An 18,278-nucleotide genomic window follows, 5' to 3' on the forward strand; every position below is an offset into this window, starting at 1 on the left:
TAAGACATTCAACATCGAAAAGTTTAGAATTTTAACAAAATTTTTAATTTATTCTGAATTTAATTACCTGTAATACTTATGCTTAGTAAGTGTTTAAATTTAGTTATTTAGAATTGGGTAATGTAATACTTATGCTCAGTATATGTTTAAATTTAGTAATTTAGAATGACTTATTATTGATTATCACCAGTTCTAATCCACAATTTTATTTGGGAGACAGATGGTATAAAGAATAGAAATATCTTGATTTGGGCATGCCACGACTGATTGTTTGAGTGTTAATCTTTATTTTGATGAAAGTACTAAATTTAAAATGTTTCGAATTCTTGATTTAAAAACATGAAGTGCTGGACTTATTGTAGAAGGGACGGGATACGTAATTTCAAATAATCCTCCATATAGTCCAGGTTGTTACTACCATAGAGTAATTATTATTATTATTATTATTACTCTATGGTTATTACTTATAAACTACTAGCTGAAGTGACCGGCGAAGCTATTAACAACTACCAGAGTTTATGCGAATAGGAGAATACCGTTGTGAATCTGACATGCCAAACTACAAAATTACATGTACAGTCCCTTTAAGGTATTTTTTAACAATAGATGAGGAGAAATTGTTTTAACTGTAGAACCCAGAATTTTATCTAGAATTCTACCTTCCAGAAATGAACCGCAAAGAGCTAAAGGCTAAGACGTGAAAGAAATAAGTTTGCTATAAAACCTGACAAGTAGATCAGACACCATGAGGTCTGTAATCAGGCAAGTTGAATTATAAATATGTTTTTCAACGAATATATTTAAGTCTACATCAGGAAATATATGGAACAAAATATTTAGCTTCTTAAAACATGTTTTTAAATATAAACCTGATATATATGAAACATAATACATAATTGTACAATTACATGCATTAAAATAATGTACACCTTCTATGTACACCAAAAAAAAAGATAAACTGTTTTTTTTTACAAAAATGCATTCCACTCCTTGATTAGATAATGTAAAAAAACGTTTAAGATTTTCGATTTCAAATAGGACAGCGCGTCTACAAATTAATTTAATCGAGTCTCATGACTCTCCTATGAAAGTCTTTGTGCTTATCAAAAGAGTCTTTGCCACAAAGAAAAATTTTATAATTCCTAAATCTTTGCAACCAGATGGTGAGCTAGTATTGATTTTCTAACCAATATGACTTTTCAAACCAATGTAGTAGACCATTGATATTTATGTGAATTTTGTTAGATTAAATAATTTAAGATTGAAATATCAAAAGTTTACAAAAATTGATCAATTTAAATGTGTTTTCCATTTTCCATTTAAGAATGCCTTGAGAATTTATGCAACAGAGAGACAAAGAAGGACTTTTGCATTATTTACATCTTTTTAAAGATTAAATAACGACTTTTTCTATTCAATTTTTTTAGATAAAGGTTGCGTTGAGAATAGGTTATGTGCAAGTTTTTAACTTATCCCGACTGTCTAATATAGATCATGACAGGGTTAATCAAGGGGGGGGGGGGGTTCATGTGAACAGTCTTTAAAATATAATTTTATAAAAGATACAGTAAAGAAAATATAATAATGAAAAGTTTCTGAAATGATTTTCAAATTGAAAAATATCCGAGTATAGCAGCCAATGTTAAAGGAATCCTTTGTAACCTTGAAAATATACAAACCTGTCATGGCAACCTTATACTTTACTACATACACCTCTTTATTCTACAAAATAACTACAAAATGCTGCAAATTTTCTTTCGCACCCCCTTCCCCTCTCCACCACTCCCCTCTCTCCCCTCCCTCATCCGAGGAGAAAAACCAAAATAATGAAGGGTCAGATAGAAAATAGAACAAAGAAACTTGATAGAAACTAGAAAAAACAAGAATAGTTAATTTTGCTCGGACGAATGTTGTAAATCTTACATAACTCTTTTAATGAGGCCACTTTAATATTGTGTCAACAGTCACTTTAAGAATGAAAAATTAAAGGTTTTTTTATGTTTTATTCCATCATATTTGGTCAATTATTCAATCTTCTGTTTATCCTTCTGTTTATCCTTCTGTTGTAAGGTTTGTATTTTAACATTCTCAGGGTAGGATTTTGAACAGTGACTGTAAAAGAAACCTCCTGAAGCAAATCAATTTTAGTTTTGCCTCTAACTTTGAAACCAGAGATTATATTTATAATTCTTAATATGTATACTCTTCTTGCATTACTGTACAGTTAGAAACTAAAAACTGTAGAATTGGTGGACAAAGTCGGGTGAAATGAACATGGAGAGTTTTGATCAGGTTGATGATAAGTTTAGCAACTGTAATTTTGGAGGGATAAAGTTCGGGGGGTAGGGAGTATATTGAGAGGTAGGACTAGGGCAGGGTAGGGAGTATATTGAGGGGTGGGACTAGGGCAGGGTAGGGAGTATATTGATGGTAGGTCTAAAGTAGGGCAGGGAGTTTATTGAGGGTAGGACTATGGTAGGGTAGGTAATTTATTGAGGGTAGGATTAGGGTAGGGCAGGGAGTTTATTGAGGGTAGGGAGTTTATTAAGGGTAGGATTAGGGTAGTGTAGGGATTTTATTGAGGGGTAGGACAAGGACAGGGTATGGAGTATATTTTGAGGGGTAGGACAAGGGACAACAATAGGGTAGGGAGTTTATTGAGGGGTAGGACTAGGGCAGGGTGGGGAGTTTATTGAGGGTAGGACTAGGGCAGGGTGGGGAGTATATTGAGGGTAGGACTAGGGCAGGGTGGGGAGTATATTGAGGGTAGGACTAGGGCAGGGTAGGGAGTTTATTGAGGGTAGGACTAGGGCAGGGTAGGGGGCTTATTGAGGGTAGAACTAGGGCAGGGTAGGGAGCTTATTGAGGGTAGGACTAGGGCAGGGTGGGGAGTATATTGAGGGTAGGACTAGGGCAGGGTAGGGAGTTTATTGAGGGTAGGACTAGGGCAGGGTGGGGATTATTTTGAGGGTAGGACTAGGGCAGGGTAGGGAGCTTATTGAGGTTAGGATTAGGGCAGGTTGGGGAGTATATTGAGGGTAGGACTAGGGCAGTGTCGGAAGTATCTTAAGAGTAGTACTAGGGAAGGGAAGGGAGTATATTGAGGATAAGTCAAGGGTAGGGTAGGGAATTTGTTGAGGGTAGGACTAGGATAGGGTAGGCAGTTTATTGAGGGTAGGACTAGGGCAGGGTAGGTAGTTTATTGAGGGTAGGACTAGGATTGGGTAGGTAGTTTATTGAGTGGAGGACTAGGGTAGGTAGTTTATTGAGTGTAGGACTAGGGTAGGTAGTTTATTTAGGGTAGGACTAGGTTAGGGTAGGTAGTTTATTGAGTGTAGGACTAGGGTAGGTAGTTTATTGAGGGTAGGACTAGGGTAGGGTAGGAAGCTTATTGAGGGTAGGACTAGGGTAGGATATAAAGTTTATTGTGGGTATGACTAGGGTAGGGTTTGGAGTTTGTTGAGGGTAGGACTAGGGTAGGAAAAAGAGTTTTTGTGGGCAGGACTAGGGTTGGATAGGGAGTTTTTTGAGGGAAGGACTAGGGTAGGATAAAGATTTTATTTTGGGTAGGACTAGGGTAGTGTAGGGAGTTTATTTAGGGGATTAGAGAGGGGGAAGGCTGGGCGGGTAACTAATGTCTGAGTTAAGATTAAGTAGGGCAAACCTATTGTAAAATACATAGAACAAGTAACATGGTTGAGTACACTACACTTGTAATAATGAGACCCAAGGAAATCGGTTGTATAAATGGTTAGTTAAAAGGTCACTATAGAATGTTTACATTAATACCCATTTTCCTCGTGTATAGCCCACGCCGTACACGTGTATCCGACAGCTCAAGGAATATAAATTGACTAGGAACCACCACATCAATTCTGTAAATGCTGTGGCCGGGAGGATATCAAAAACAAAGAATTCTGGGGCAAAATATTATTTGTGCGGGGTGAGAGGGGGGGGGGTAGATTAACAGATTTTGCTATCACTTTAATTAAAACCGTTTAAGTAATTTGACTCGGACATCACAAAATGTTCGATATTGACCTGAAAGCCAAAATCATATTTTGTTTACATTGCTCCTAGAGAGTACACTGTACACAATTTGAATACTTCTGAGTTGACGATTCCTAGTCAATTTATATTCCTTGGTCTAGCCCAGCAACATATTTGCACCCTGAAGTTTGAAAGCTTATCTTTTTTTATATGTCACTTTTATGGGAATTTATATTTTCAGCAATTAAGTTTGTTTAAAACGTAATGACCAGTTTTCTTGCTGAAAAGATGTACCTGTGTGCTCAGTTAGCTGTATTGTACACTTACAACTGTTTACTAATTATGATAAACTATGGCGAGGTTAGGCTGCAGAATCTCCTTATAATGAAAAAATGTGCAGTACGCTCTCGGTGAAGGATTAGCGTACATCATCACTCTATACTTTTTAACCTCGTTGTTCATCTCCGATCGAGTTGAATGATACCACAGACTACACAGACTGCTCATACACTCTACCTGGATAGGAAGAGCAGGCCTATAGTGTCCCGGCACGTCATGCTACGGTTCCATGTAATGTTTTTTGACTGACATCTTACGGCACTTGTTGCATTCAGGGGTTAAGTTTTACAACTTTACAAGAAATACTCCAATTTTAAACATAAAACATAACGTTTATGAATATTGTCTACTTTTAAAGATTGTGTATATTTCCTATTCAAAGGATCCTTAAATATCCCTGAATACAGATATCTCCTGATTGGTCGTGTACAGTACTTGTACACAAAAGAACATGCTGTTGAATATCGCAATTTGCAGGTGTTAATCGATCTCTATAACTCTCTTATCTCTGATGGTACCGTTGTGAACTGGAAATAGAAATGGTAAGTCACTGGAAATTAAGTTCACCTTAAGAAATTCCCAGTTTTACATTTTTTAAATTTCAATTATTTTTGCTTGTATTGAGTTGCAATTGCCAATCTGAAAAACTTTGAGAAAAAAAAATCTGCAAAATCAGAGTGATTTCTAAGCTCTTTAGCACATCTATGAATTTTTTGAATCTCAAAACTGATTTGCGTGTTGGGAAATTTTGATTTTCAAACAATTTTTTTCTAAATGGTGTTTGCTACTCACCCAGGTTGAGGACGATGAGGGAATAATAAAGATGATGATGAGAGAGGAGACAAGATCGAACCCCATCAAGATGAACGTCACAATGATAGTAGAAATGTAAAAGACGACCCCACTATACATATATATTCTACCTACAGTCCCTTTAAATATGGTAAAATCAAGGCAATGCGCAACAAAATTCGGTAATTGGTGTTAAACATTTGTATCTACAGGCTTCGTATAATATTGCTTGCTAGCTGAAGAGCCCAGCGATACACGTGGGAAAAATACACCCATGAGTGTCGACAAAAAATGTCAGCCCATTCGGTCCAGCCGTTTGGCCGGCTATAGGGAACATACATACGAATGTCTTGTTTTAATATATAGACTGTGTGCTAAAAAAATCTATTAACTGCTGACTGTATTACACTTCACACCCAATAAATCAACCACAAATGGGTTTAGTTTAAAAGGAAGGAGGGTGAGCCGGTTCTAAATATATATGATTAAATAGTTATATCCTTTACTCTGCAGTTCAACGTTACTCAGTCTTTAACATTTCTGGAGATAAATCACCCCTTAAAGGGACTGTAAGCGAAAGTTTAATTGAACCTACATGCAAAGATGACAATGCCGATTTACAACAGTACCCTTAAACATTACTCTGATAAAAAATGTGGAAGATACAATCGTTTTTCTGACTCGAAAATTGTTTATTTCTTAGAACTTTTCCAATTCTTCGCAAGTCACGTTTGCATTAAAAACTGAAAGAAAACAATTAGAGAAAAAAATCTAATTCATACTAATTGATCAGACAAAGCTTTTAAGGGTTCCGTTGTAACCCTGGCATTGCCATTTTTGCATGGAGGGTCACATGTCATACATTAAATTACGCTTACAGTCTATTAACTTCATTAGAATCAATCGATAATAATATATTCAATATATGAGAAGTTACCCTAATGTACGGAATTTACCCAGACTTTTCATTCAAGAAGATTTGAACTCTTCCAATCCTTTGAGCTTGTTTTACCCTTAAAATAAAACCCATGTACGAAAAGTTTGGGAGTAACTTATGAAGAAAACGTCATCCTTTTCTTCACAAAATTGGTAGAACAAGAACACAATATTCTAAATGCTTTCAATAGAATATGTTTTCACCCATAACACATGATAAATAAAGAAGTGCACAACACATTTTACAAAAAAAAATTTGAACGTTGAACATACATTCAAAGAAAATTATTAATTTAGGAATTAAAGAAAATTAAAAGAATGTTAACCAATGGAACTTTGCACATGCATGATGCACTTCAGGGTTTAATTTGAGTTCAAGTAGTTCAGCTACGTAGTTCAAGTAGTTCAGCTACCTAGTTCCAGTTCCTGGCCTCTTAAACTGCTTTACAATAGTCAATAAGGAGTTAGGGTATCAATAAGTTATATAAATATGTACACTGCACACTGTACAGTTATGTAAACCGTTGGAGCAAATATTTTCTAGTAGATATATCTGAATATTTTCTAGTAGATATATCTGAATATTTTCTAGTAGATATATCTGAATATTTTCTAGTAGATATATCTGAATATTTTCTAATAGATATATTTGAATACTTTCTAGTAGATATGTCTGAATATTTTCTAGTAGATATATCTGAATATTTTCTAGTAGATATATCTGAATATTTTAGGTTTAGTAGATATTTACAAGTCATAATAATAGTAAAATGTGATGCATTGTTCCCTATATATATAGATTATATATTAAAGTGAAGGTAGTATACGGTTAAACTATATGAACATCAGCATGCAATATGATTCTAGATGATATGAGGATACAAGGACTGGGAGTATTTAATGCGTTAATTAAAAGAGATAAAAATCTTATGGGAGGTGTATTGACATATTAAACTATCAACACTAGTATGTACACTATTAAACTATCAACACTAGTATATGTACACTGTCAAACTGTCATCAGTAGTATGTACGATGCTAAACTATCATCACTAGTATGTACACTGTCAAACTGTCATCAGTAGTATGTACACTGTTAAACTATCATCACTATAGTACGTACATTGTTAAACTACCATCACTAGTATGTACACTATTAAACTATCATCCCTAGCATGTAAACTATTAAACTATCAAAACTAGTACACTGTTAAACTATCATCAAGAGTATGTACACTGTTAAACTATCATCACTAGTATGTACACTGTTAAACTATCATCACTAGTGCACTGTTAAACTATCATCACTAGTATGTACACTGATAAACTTTCATCACTGGAACACTGTTAAACTATCATCACTAGTATGTACACTGTTAAACTATCATCACTTGTAGACTGTTAAACTATCATCACTAGTACACTGTTAAAGTATCATCACTAGTACGTACACTGTTAAACTATCATCACTAGTACACTGTTTAACTATCATCACTAGTACACTGTTAAAGTATCATCACTAGTATGTACACTGTTAAACTATCATCTCTAGTATGTACACTGTTAAACTTTCATCACTAGTACAATGTTAAACTATCATCAATTGTAGATTGTTAAACTATCATCACCAGTACACTGTTAAAGTATCATCACTAATTTGTACACTGTTAAACTATCATCACTAGTATGTAGTATGTATGTACACTGTTAAACTATCATCATTAGTAAATTGTTAAACTATCATCACTAGTACACTGTAAACTAACATTTCCTTCGTAATATCGAACTACAGACTACAAAATGTCTAGCATTAAGTTCGAAATTATGAACATAAGATTTTATGGATTAATCACACATTTTTGAGTCTTAAGTCTTCGTAATTCGAACAAAATCTTTGTTATTTCGAAGGCCTTCTTATCTGAAGACGAATAATTGTTGATTTTATGCTACGAATTTGTGTTCTCGTAAGTTCTTGTATGTACTGATGGTATAGTTTTGGAAGGTCCGTTTTTAAACAAGATTTAGACTTTTCAGAGGCACTAAAAGAATTTCAAATATCAAAAAATTAAATACCTGGGAAGTTTCCATTTATCACATCATGCAAAAAATTTACTTTGCTCAAAGATTTTTCAAAACAATTAATAAAATCGTTTCCATAAACCGTTTTGAAAAATTGTTTTAGTTAATATCTTTGGTTAGAGAAAATAAATTGCTTAATGCAATAAAAGTTAACTTATAGAAAACCTTATATGCTTTGTACACAGCATCTCTGATTCTTTAAAGCGCCTTAAAGCATAACAACCAATTGAATGTTTAAAAACGGACCTCAAAACGGACCCCAAAATGAACCTCAAAGTGGACCTCAAAATGGATCTCAAAACGGACCTCAAAATGGACCTCAACACTGACCTCTAATTGGACCTCAAAACTGACCTCAAAACGGACTTCAAAACGGACCTCAAAACGGACCTCAAAATGGACCTCAAAATGGACCTCTAGACGGACCTCAAAACGGACCTCAAAACGGACCTCAAAATGGACCTCTAGGCGGACCTCAAAATGGACCTCAAAACGATGCCGGGACTTGTTGAAGCCCTTGATACAATCAACCCAAAGTTTTCCCTTAAAATTTCAAAATTGAGGGGAAAATAATAAACATGTTGATTAAATCTACAGCAATTTATTAAACTTTAACAAATTTAAGTAACAAAGTAATGAATTTATGTAAAGCTTGACATTTTGTACATCTGATCTTCGTCAGTGCACTAAAATCAAAATTTACTAGTAATCGACAGATTTATCAGTAGAAATCCTAGGGTTGTTGTTGAGTGCTTTATCTATAGTAGTCGAATCCACCCTTGTCGTCGAATCCAGTATCATAATAACCCCCGCCGTAGTCGTAGCTACTGAATCCGTGGATACTCTGGGACTCAGGAACTTTATCTGAAATTAGAAAATGAAAATTTATTTAGAATTGAAGAAATTACTCTGTTATGGCAATACTGTTGCTAAATAATCTCCATGAATTTTAACTGGTTTTTTAAATAACACAAAATGCATTTCTGTAACTGATCCTGTGGTAGAAACTTTTGAGCGCGCTAATAAAATAAATCAATTTATGAAATTTGTTAATATAAAAACACAAACTACAGAGTATTTACTCTTTAAGTTTTCAAACTTTTGACAAATAAAAGATGTTTTTATAAATGTTAGAGATCAACTTTCCAGAAACAGAGAAATACTAAATAAGTAAAATTCATCGATATAAATTATTTCTGTTTATTCAAAAGTTACGATATCAGTTTTACTGGCACTTTAAGGAGATCTTAACGTTTTTGCAATCTGTAATATAAATGTTAACAAGGACAACAATACATCGTCCATTTAATCTTTTTTTAAATTAAAATATTCGTAACAATAAATCTTTGCGCATAAAAATCATATTTTAATAAAATTGCAAGAAATGTGGAATAATTAGGCTGTTCCTTTTACTGCCTCATTAACTGAATGGGTTAAAATTCAACATTTTTCTCCATAAAGAGAACACAAGGCATACAATACACAATGTATTTACATGTAGTGTCCTTTGTGAAAGGAGCGAATAAAGATTCAGTAATAAATGGGTTCCTTTATTTCTTCCTCTTACACATGTTATCCCCCCCCCACTCCCCATTCCTATTAAAAACTGAAAAATTTAAACTTTTTAAATTTAAAATGTTAAAATATCTTAATAAAATAGAACTGCAAGGAATAAAAATAATTTTACCCCCTCCCCCCCTTCATGCTCTAGAAAAATAAGTTGGCAACGTAACCCTGCAATGAATATTCAGCAAAGCAACTAGAATTCTAAAATCCCTCCAGTATAATTCCCCCGAGCAGATCCAACCCGAGGCCCATTAAACTATTTTGCAATCTAATTCAAAAATAAAAAAATCTTTTCTTCACTATTTTACTCTATTTGTGAAGCATGGTTCTTAAATGGATTGTCTTTGTACTTTCAAGTGTTAACTCTCTAATTGATTATGGCATGTTTAATTCACAACTGTACCCCTTAAACCTTCATCTGATATATATTGTGGACGATATTGTTGCTAATGTTTAGCTAAAAAAGTGTATAATTCTAGAAAAAAATCTCTACTGTTTCTACACCCCTTTTATAAAATTGAAATTAAACATTTTTGAAAGAAAAAATAGATATCTGAGTCTTTCTTGACCAAACACGGCTAAGAAAGGCCACTGAATAAATATGGTGAGTCACTTAAACTAACCTCTACAATCTCTTTAAAAAACCTTACCGTCGACGCCAGCGTCCTCCTCCCCGAAGTCGAATGCGTAGATCGAATTGCCAGAGTTTCGACGAAGTTGGTACATTCCGCCAAAACTACTTCCGCCGGGGGAGGGAGCTGCCTGGAAGCAGCTAATCACGGCGGATAGAAGGAGGAAAGAGAGAAGGAGCTTCATTATACTCTGCTGAGTTAAGAGCTGTAGGCTGGGTTTAAATAGATACAGGAAGTTTCATAGTTAAACAGGATAGAATTGTCAATCATGTCATTAGGGTTAGGTCGAAATTGGACATTTTGTTAAATGAATCAATCATCAAACTCTAAATAGTCGAAGAGACAAAAATGTACATTTAATTTAATTATTCGCAGTTTGGAACATTTAATTTACATAAACTTATTCTCTTTGCGCAGGAAGACTAACTTTATTCACGCTGGTTTTCAAGTTTGGTCCTTATCCCAGCAAGCTGTGACTTACATCACAATTTGAACTTGATTAAACAGTTTTTGATTTTCCGTTGTTTTTTATCAGTTTTAAAGCTTAATTTTAAATTACTCTCCAGTCACTTTATTAGAGAATAGGGGTTTCAGCAAAAGGGGTAAATCGTTATGGGAAAATTTCACATTTTCGCGAAAAAATGTTTGCAGAAAATTTCTCATATTTTTCCATTTCGTTCGCTCTCGAAAATTGCGACCATTTTTGCGATTCAAGAAATACGAAAAACGCGAAAAAATACGGAAGAGAAATTATTAATTATGATATAATAAAACTTTTAATGCTGAGCTGAAATCTGATAATTCATTCTTGATCATACAAAACTTTTAAGGGTAGCATTGGGAATTAGGCATTGCCATCTGTACATGGAGAGTCACTTTTAAATACGCTTATAATCCCTTTAAATTAGAGCATATTTTGTATTTAAATACGCTTATAATCCCTTTAAATTAGAGCATATTTTGTATTTAAAGACAACTCACTAAGTTATAAGATTGTTGAATTGTAGACCATGAAACGCGATTAAATTCAAAAAGAATAAAAATGAACACATCTAGCTCTGGAACCGAATTTAATGAATTAGAACTGCCAACCATCGATTCAAATTTGAATCAACGATTTGCATCCTTCCTTAATCTTTAATTTTGAATCGGTGGTTCAAAAGAATTGGGTCTTTGCCACAAACTTAGATTTTCTATCCAATGTCGTCTACCATAGATATTTCAAACTATGATTTCTGTTAGATCAAATTATTTAAGTTTGAAATATCAAAAATTTACATGTTAATGTATTAAAGCTATAAGGATTAAAATATTTAAGTTTGTGGTAAAAAATCAATTCCTTTTAACCGGCAGTTGGTAGTTCAGCGGCGTAGCTCAAATTCATTTAATTCGGTTCCTGTTTACTGTTTAGTGCAGTGGTTTCTACTTAATTTGTATGATTGTTACATGCTTTTACTTGGCCAAATAACTGATTTTAATTGATATCTTCCGGCCAAATAACTGATTTTAATTGATATCTTCCGGCCAAATAACTGATTTTGGTTGATATCTTCCGGCCAAATATATGATTTGGGTTGATATCTTCCGGCCAAATATCTTATTTGGGTTGATATCTTCCAGCCAAATCCTCGATGAGAGATTGTTCATATCTTGTAGATTTCTTAATAAGACAAATCTGCAACATTTAAAAAAATTTTCTAATATTAAAATTCAGTTCATGCAAAATTAGGTTTTGCTTTTTTTTGGTTCAATTTTCTGTAACCGTGAATATTGGTTTTGATTAGACCAAACACACTAAAATTAAAAGTGTTCTTATTTATTTTTAGCAGTTGAATATTTCTGAATAAAGGGGTAGATAGTTTTGCATCTTATTGTTAATACACAATTTATAGATCATGCATTGTCTATTTTTCTGAATTAAATTTGGTTTACAATATATTACAATATACATCACAATATACGCAAAATAAAAAATGTCTACCTGCATTTTATTATTTACTTTCCTTGCAGGATGGATAAGAAGCAAGGAAGCAAGCTGGGGGACTTTTTTTGGGGGTTTTACAGGGTGAGACGGAGGGGGGGTCGGACCTAGAACAACCTTATTAATGAAGATGATGCATATTTTTTCTTTTTCTAACAGACGTTTCTGCTAAAAATATTTGACTTAATAAAGTTCTCCACCGCCCTCAAAAGCCTGGTTTTTAAAAGTTTTAATTAATTGTTTTCAATAGTGAGAATCATAAAACTGTGGAATAGGAAGCCGACATTAAAGCAAAACTTAAGTGTGCACTAAATGTTGTTATAAAGCAGATAGTTTACTATAAGTAACTTATCAAATCATTTATTAAGTGAAAGGGGTCTGCACAGTTTTGGGCTTTTAATTTTAAAATCAAGAATTGAGTATAAGTCATCTTTCCCATCCATGCACTGCATATTATACATCTAACAAATGTTTTCTACATCTATTTATAAATTTGGCTTGTCTGTCTGTTTGTTAGTATTCAATAAACGTCAAAACGACTGAACCGATCGGGCCCAATTTTTTGTGGGACATCACGTGACCACAAGGAAGGTTTATGAATAATTTAAATTTTTAAAAAATGTGTTTTAAAGGTTAAAATATAAGTGAATCAGACATAATTATTATTTTTGTGACGTTTCAGAAAATTTAACATATCTCATTCTTGAAAATAAAACCTGCATTCTTTACATTCATTTAACAACTTAAACAAACAGATTAAATGATTCATTCATTTTATAATTCTGAATACTAGGTTGCAATTTTACTTAGTTTAGGCTAAATATTTAGAATTCATTTATCTTTCATCACAATACTATTTGATGGTTTGATTGTAACCTGATCTTGTAAAACAATAAAAGAAACAACAAAATAAAATAATAAATAATTTTCATGACATCAGGCAGTGCAGGTAGAGGCAAACAGAGGTAAAACTTTAGGAGAGACTTTTTAAATAATTATTAATGATGGTATTGTCAATTTTTCTTCTCAGAAATATCATAGTTGTATTCATCTTTTTTATCGAAAACTTTATCGTAATGTACGTTTTCAAAAAATGTTTTAACAACCCTAATTCGTAATGATGACCAGTAATTTGTATAATTATTGAAGCGTGTTCCCAAGGTTAACTCCTTGTAAGAAGGAAAGTTCACTAAGGGTTTGTTCCTTTTTAAGTTCCAACATGGTTCCAACATGGTTCCAACATGGTTCCAACATGGTACCAACATGGTTCCAACATGGTTCCAACATGGTAGCAACACATGGTTCCAACATGGTTCCAACATGGTTCCAACATGGTTCCAACATGGTTCCAACATGGTTCCAACATGGTTCCAACATGGTTCCAACATGGTACCAACATGGTTCCGACATGGTTCCAACATGTTTTCAACATGTCTCCAACATGGTTCAAACATGGTTCCAACATGGTTCCAACATGGTACCAACATGGTTCCAACATGGTTCCAACATGGTACCAACATGGTTCCGACATGGTTCCAGCTAACCCATTTTGTTCCTTTACTTTTAAAACAAAGCTACAGGGTTATCCACAAAGCATGATTCTTCAGAGACGACTTCAGAATTATTCAGTCTTATATAAATTTACATTAACCTTATTTTGCCAACTCAATTAATATATATCTAAAAGATATTATTATTATTATATTAAAAAAAGTTCAACCTTCAAATTAATGATCTAAAGAGTTGTAGATCGTAATTTGAGTCTTTCTGGTTTACTGTTTATTTTTATTTTATCCATTTGAGTTGAATTTCTAATCGGTTTTATATCGTCACTATTTAGCTGTAATATAGATGTTCGTATCGGTGCGGGAAATCGTCAGAAATCCCGCAAAAATATTACTTTAGAGTGACCCCTCTTGGCCATTTTAATCGTGCACCAATTGTTTATTTTTTAAGTTAAAATATTACATATAAACATGATTCCGCCTGCAAACTAGATATCATGGAAAAGGTTAAATTTATGCGACACTACTCGTGAGACTTTGTGACCGCGTAGCTTCTCTTATAGTTTTGATTTTAAGAACAAGTATATATTATAACACAAAACTTATCTGTTTATATATTAGAAATTCAATAGCTCTTCAAAAAACGGAGTTAGGATTAAAAACATAAAAAGATATTATGTGTAACTTACTTTAGCTTGTCATATTTCTTTTTCTATACCCGCCCCCCCCCCCTCCCAGCTATGCTTAAACAATTTTACACAAAAAAAATATTTGCATAAAAGTCTTTATTGGAACCAATTAATAATTACATCATACATTTTCTAATCATAATTTGTACTGTGCTTAAGGAGCTGAAAGCTGAAATCAAGACTGGGTCAACTTTGAGGTGTCGTAAAACGCTTTAGACTTTGATTTTACGTCACTATCTCGTGTTTACTTTTTTCGTAGCCATAGACAGTAGACATGTACATCTTAGAATTATAAATCACTTTTTAGTTTTAGTTTCTAAGAAGAAATTGGCAAAATTTTAATGCTTTTTGCGAGAGCCTTGGAACCTTTAGATCAATGTGGGTTAAAAGCAAACTAAATGATCTAATGATGTAATGAAAGCTAAATGATGCATAATGCTAAAGCTATAAAGAATGTGCAAACAGAAACAGGATCTATCCAAATCAGAGCTGGAAACATTTAAATTAGCGAAATGAGCTTAACTCAGTCCAGTCAGGGTAAATCCGAAGTTTTAACTAATTCCGTTTATCTCTTAGTTCTATTCTCTATGCTAGCAGCATTTTAGTTTGAGGGCGAGGGTTAAACCAATTATCCGGGATTAAATTGCACTTTGCAGTAAACATACGTTTTTAAAGTATATTGGAATTCTTATAGAGCTTATATCATGCTGTACAAAGGACTTTGTTAAATTAAGGTACAGGGTGTCCCAGTAAAAGTAATTCACAATGTTTACATGTAAAAACTATGTTAGCTAGTAGATGTGTGTCTTTCTATGAGACTATTGAAGCAAGTTCTAAGCTTTGCATTAGATTACTTTCTAATTTATGCAAAAATGACCTTAACGCAGTTCTTGGCGGAAATTTATTTTCCATTGCAAATGATTGTTCTGTAAATAATTCGGATATTAGTAAAATGTTAGTTAAGAAACAAATGAAATATTTTGAGGTCCCATTGGAACATGCATGGAAAATTCCGGGTTTACAAGAACTTTTAAATCATAGACTGATTTTTTGTTCTCTTATAAAGTGACAGCTGTGAAAATGGTAACGCCCATTGCCAGTGTGCTTTAATTTCGCGCCAATTTCTGTATTCCCAATTTGCAAAACAAAACAAAACAAAACAAAAAAGCTGTATCAATAACATATTGTATTATGTGGTTTTAAATCTGGTTGTGCCATAAACAACCAGAAATAAAACCAAGGGGAATTACAGAGTAAAGAATATAATTTTATTAAACAATAATAATAACAATAACCTTATGTATGAACAACGCGCGCAATAAAGTGCAATTTGCAACGTGCGCCTGTAGCCTCAAAACTAATCCCTTTTGCATTATTGCAAAAGTACTCGCATTATTAAGATTGTTCTAGGAACCAATACACCTTCCATATACTAGTTTTTAAGGATTAGTTGCCAAAAACAGCTGAACGGCCCTTTTGTTCCAGTTACGGTCATTGGTCAATAAATATATATAGAAATAGGCTAGGAATTGTTACATCTCACTGTCAGGAATTTGGAAAGCTTGAAACTAGAGTTTCATTGGAGACAGGCAACAGTTATTTTTACTGATTTCCATAGACATTTCAAATTAGACAGAAGGAGAAGGTTAAATTTATGCATTACAGGTACGACCTTGTGACCTTGTATTTTTTTAAGCATTTAATTATTTAGATATTAATAACTCAAAACATCTTTGTTCTTCTTAATAGTTCTTCCCTTTTGTTCTACCTTCGATCATTATTGTTTTATTCTTTACAATACAACTATTCCTGAGCTGTTTAGGTACATACGTCATTATACCCCCGTCCACCCGTCCTTATTTCTACTTTTATTGGATAGGTATAGACATGGAACCAAACGTGAAAACGGTCAGGAGTAAATTAGCGTGCAAACTGAGCTTGGCTTAAAGGGACAGTAAAGGAAAAATGAAAGGGGGTATAGGTTAAAAGCTAATCTCTTTAGCTCTTGATCGCGACCCATGAAAGTTTTCTCTGATGTTCCTGTCTCGAGAAATTGATATAAAACTGTGTTAAAATTATATGAAAATTCATATATGTAAAATTTAGAAAATCTTAAACTTAAATCACGTGACCAGAACTTTCACCAATGGCAGAGCAGTATACTGATCACGTGTCTCTGCCTGTATCACGTGACCACTGTACTGCACTGTCATTGGTGAGTTTTCTGGTGAAGTAATTCGGACGTGTAAATAATATTATGAATTAAATCTATTAAAAATAGAAATAACAAATATAAAATTAGAATTGGAGTAAACCTAAGTAATAATTAGCTTTCTCGGGGATATTATCGTTTTCAGATTGGTTGCATATTTGCTGAATTTGATCTATTTAAACCCACTACTTTTATACAAAATTGTATATATATTAATTTTCGTATAAATTTGACACAGTTGTAAATAAATTTCTTGAGACAGGAACATCAGATATAACTTTCATGGGTCGCGATCGAGAGCTAAAGTGATTAGCTTTCAGTCTATACCCCCTTTCATTTTTCCTTTACTGTCCCTTTAAGCCATATTCAGCAATCATATCCTAGTATTGCAGGTTGATCCATTTTGTACAGTCGTGAAAAGAACTACAACTATAATTTTTTATTTTCAACACATAAACGATAAATCAATCGCTGAGAAAATGATAAATTTAAAGAAATGTCTTTAACTCTACATGTAGTTTACTTAAAATCATTAGTTTTAGCTGGGCGCTCCCCATAGAGAATAGAATATATAGAGAGGAATTTACTGGAAAAAAGTGTAAAACGGCCATTTTGTTGTACTGTTTCCATACTGCTGAGCCTGAAATTTAAAAGAGTATCGTTGAACGAAACTTCCGAGTTTCCTTTTTGGGGTCTTATTATTTGTGTAGATTTTGATTTAAGAGATTTGATAAAAATGGTAAGATATAAAGGATTAAATAAAATAATATTTCAAAACAAAAATATCGATATCTACAAAACTGGGTAAACCCATTTCTGAAACCCGGGTTCCAAAACTGGTTTTCATAAGGATACCCTGTTTTAAGTTTTGGGCTCAGGTGTACTTCACATATTTATGCTATATAACCTGTTGGGCCCTGGAATATCATTATATAGAAAATCTAAAATTATTGTTAAAAGAAAACCAAATTATGAAATTATGGTTTCATAATTGACCAATGATCATTTCACATAGACTCTATGCCTTCCACTTTACAAACGATGATTTTCCGTTATAACTATAAATCAAATGATGTTTTTATTCACCTAATTCATTACAAAGTTTATTTAACAGTTTAAAAAATTTGAAATTGAAATGGATAGTCTAGGAACATACTGTATTAATGTACTCTACTGCATATAATTTGTGAACATTATATGATTTGTACACTTTGAACTCCCTTTCAGGCTGAAAGGGACTGAAAAAATTCATACCGAGAGATTCTTTTAATTCCTCTCTAATACATATTCTATTCTCTATGGCGCTCCCCCTCCTCCCTCCTCTATTCTCCTTCCTCTCTTCACCCTCCTCTTAATTCTTCCTCACTTCTCCATCCCTTCTCACACCTTCTTCCTCCATCCTCTCTCCTCTGTTCTCTCTCATCCCTTCTTCTTACATATCCTTATTTTTTTTAATCCGTCAGGTGACCTGAAGCGTGGGCATATTTGTTTTAATTTATTTTAATAACTAAAAAATAATGTTTATTTATCATGAATTTGTAATTGTATTGTTGGAGA

Source organism: Eurytemora carolleeae, unplaced genomic scaffold (genome assembly GCF_000591075.1).
Source record: "Eurytemora carolleeae unplaced genomic scaffold, Eaff_2.0 scaffold42, whole genome shotgun sequence".
NCBI classification, from domain to species: domain Eukaryota; kingdom Metazoa; phylum Arthropoda; class Copepoda; order Calanoida; family Temoridae; genus Eurytemora; species Eurytemora carolleeae.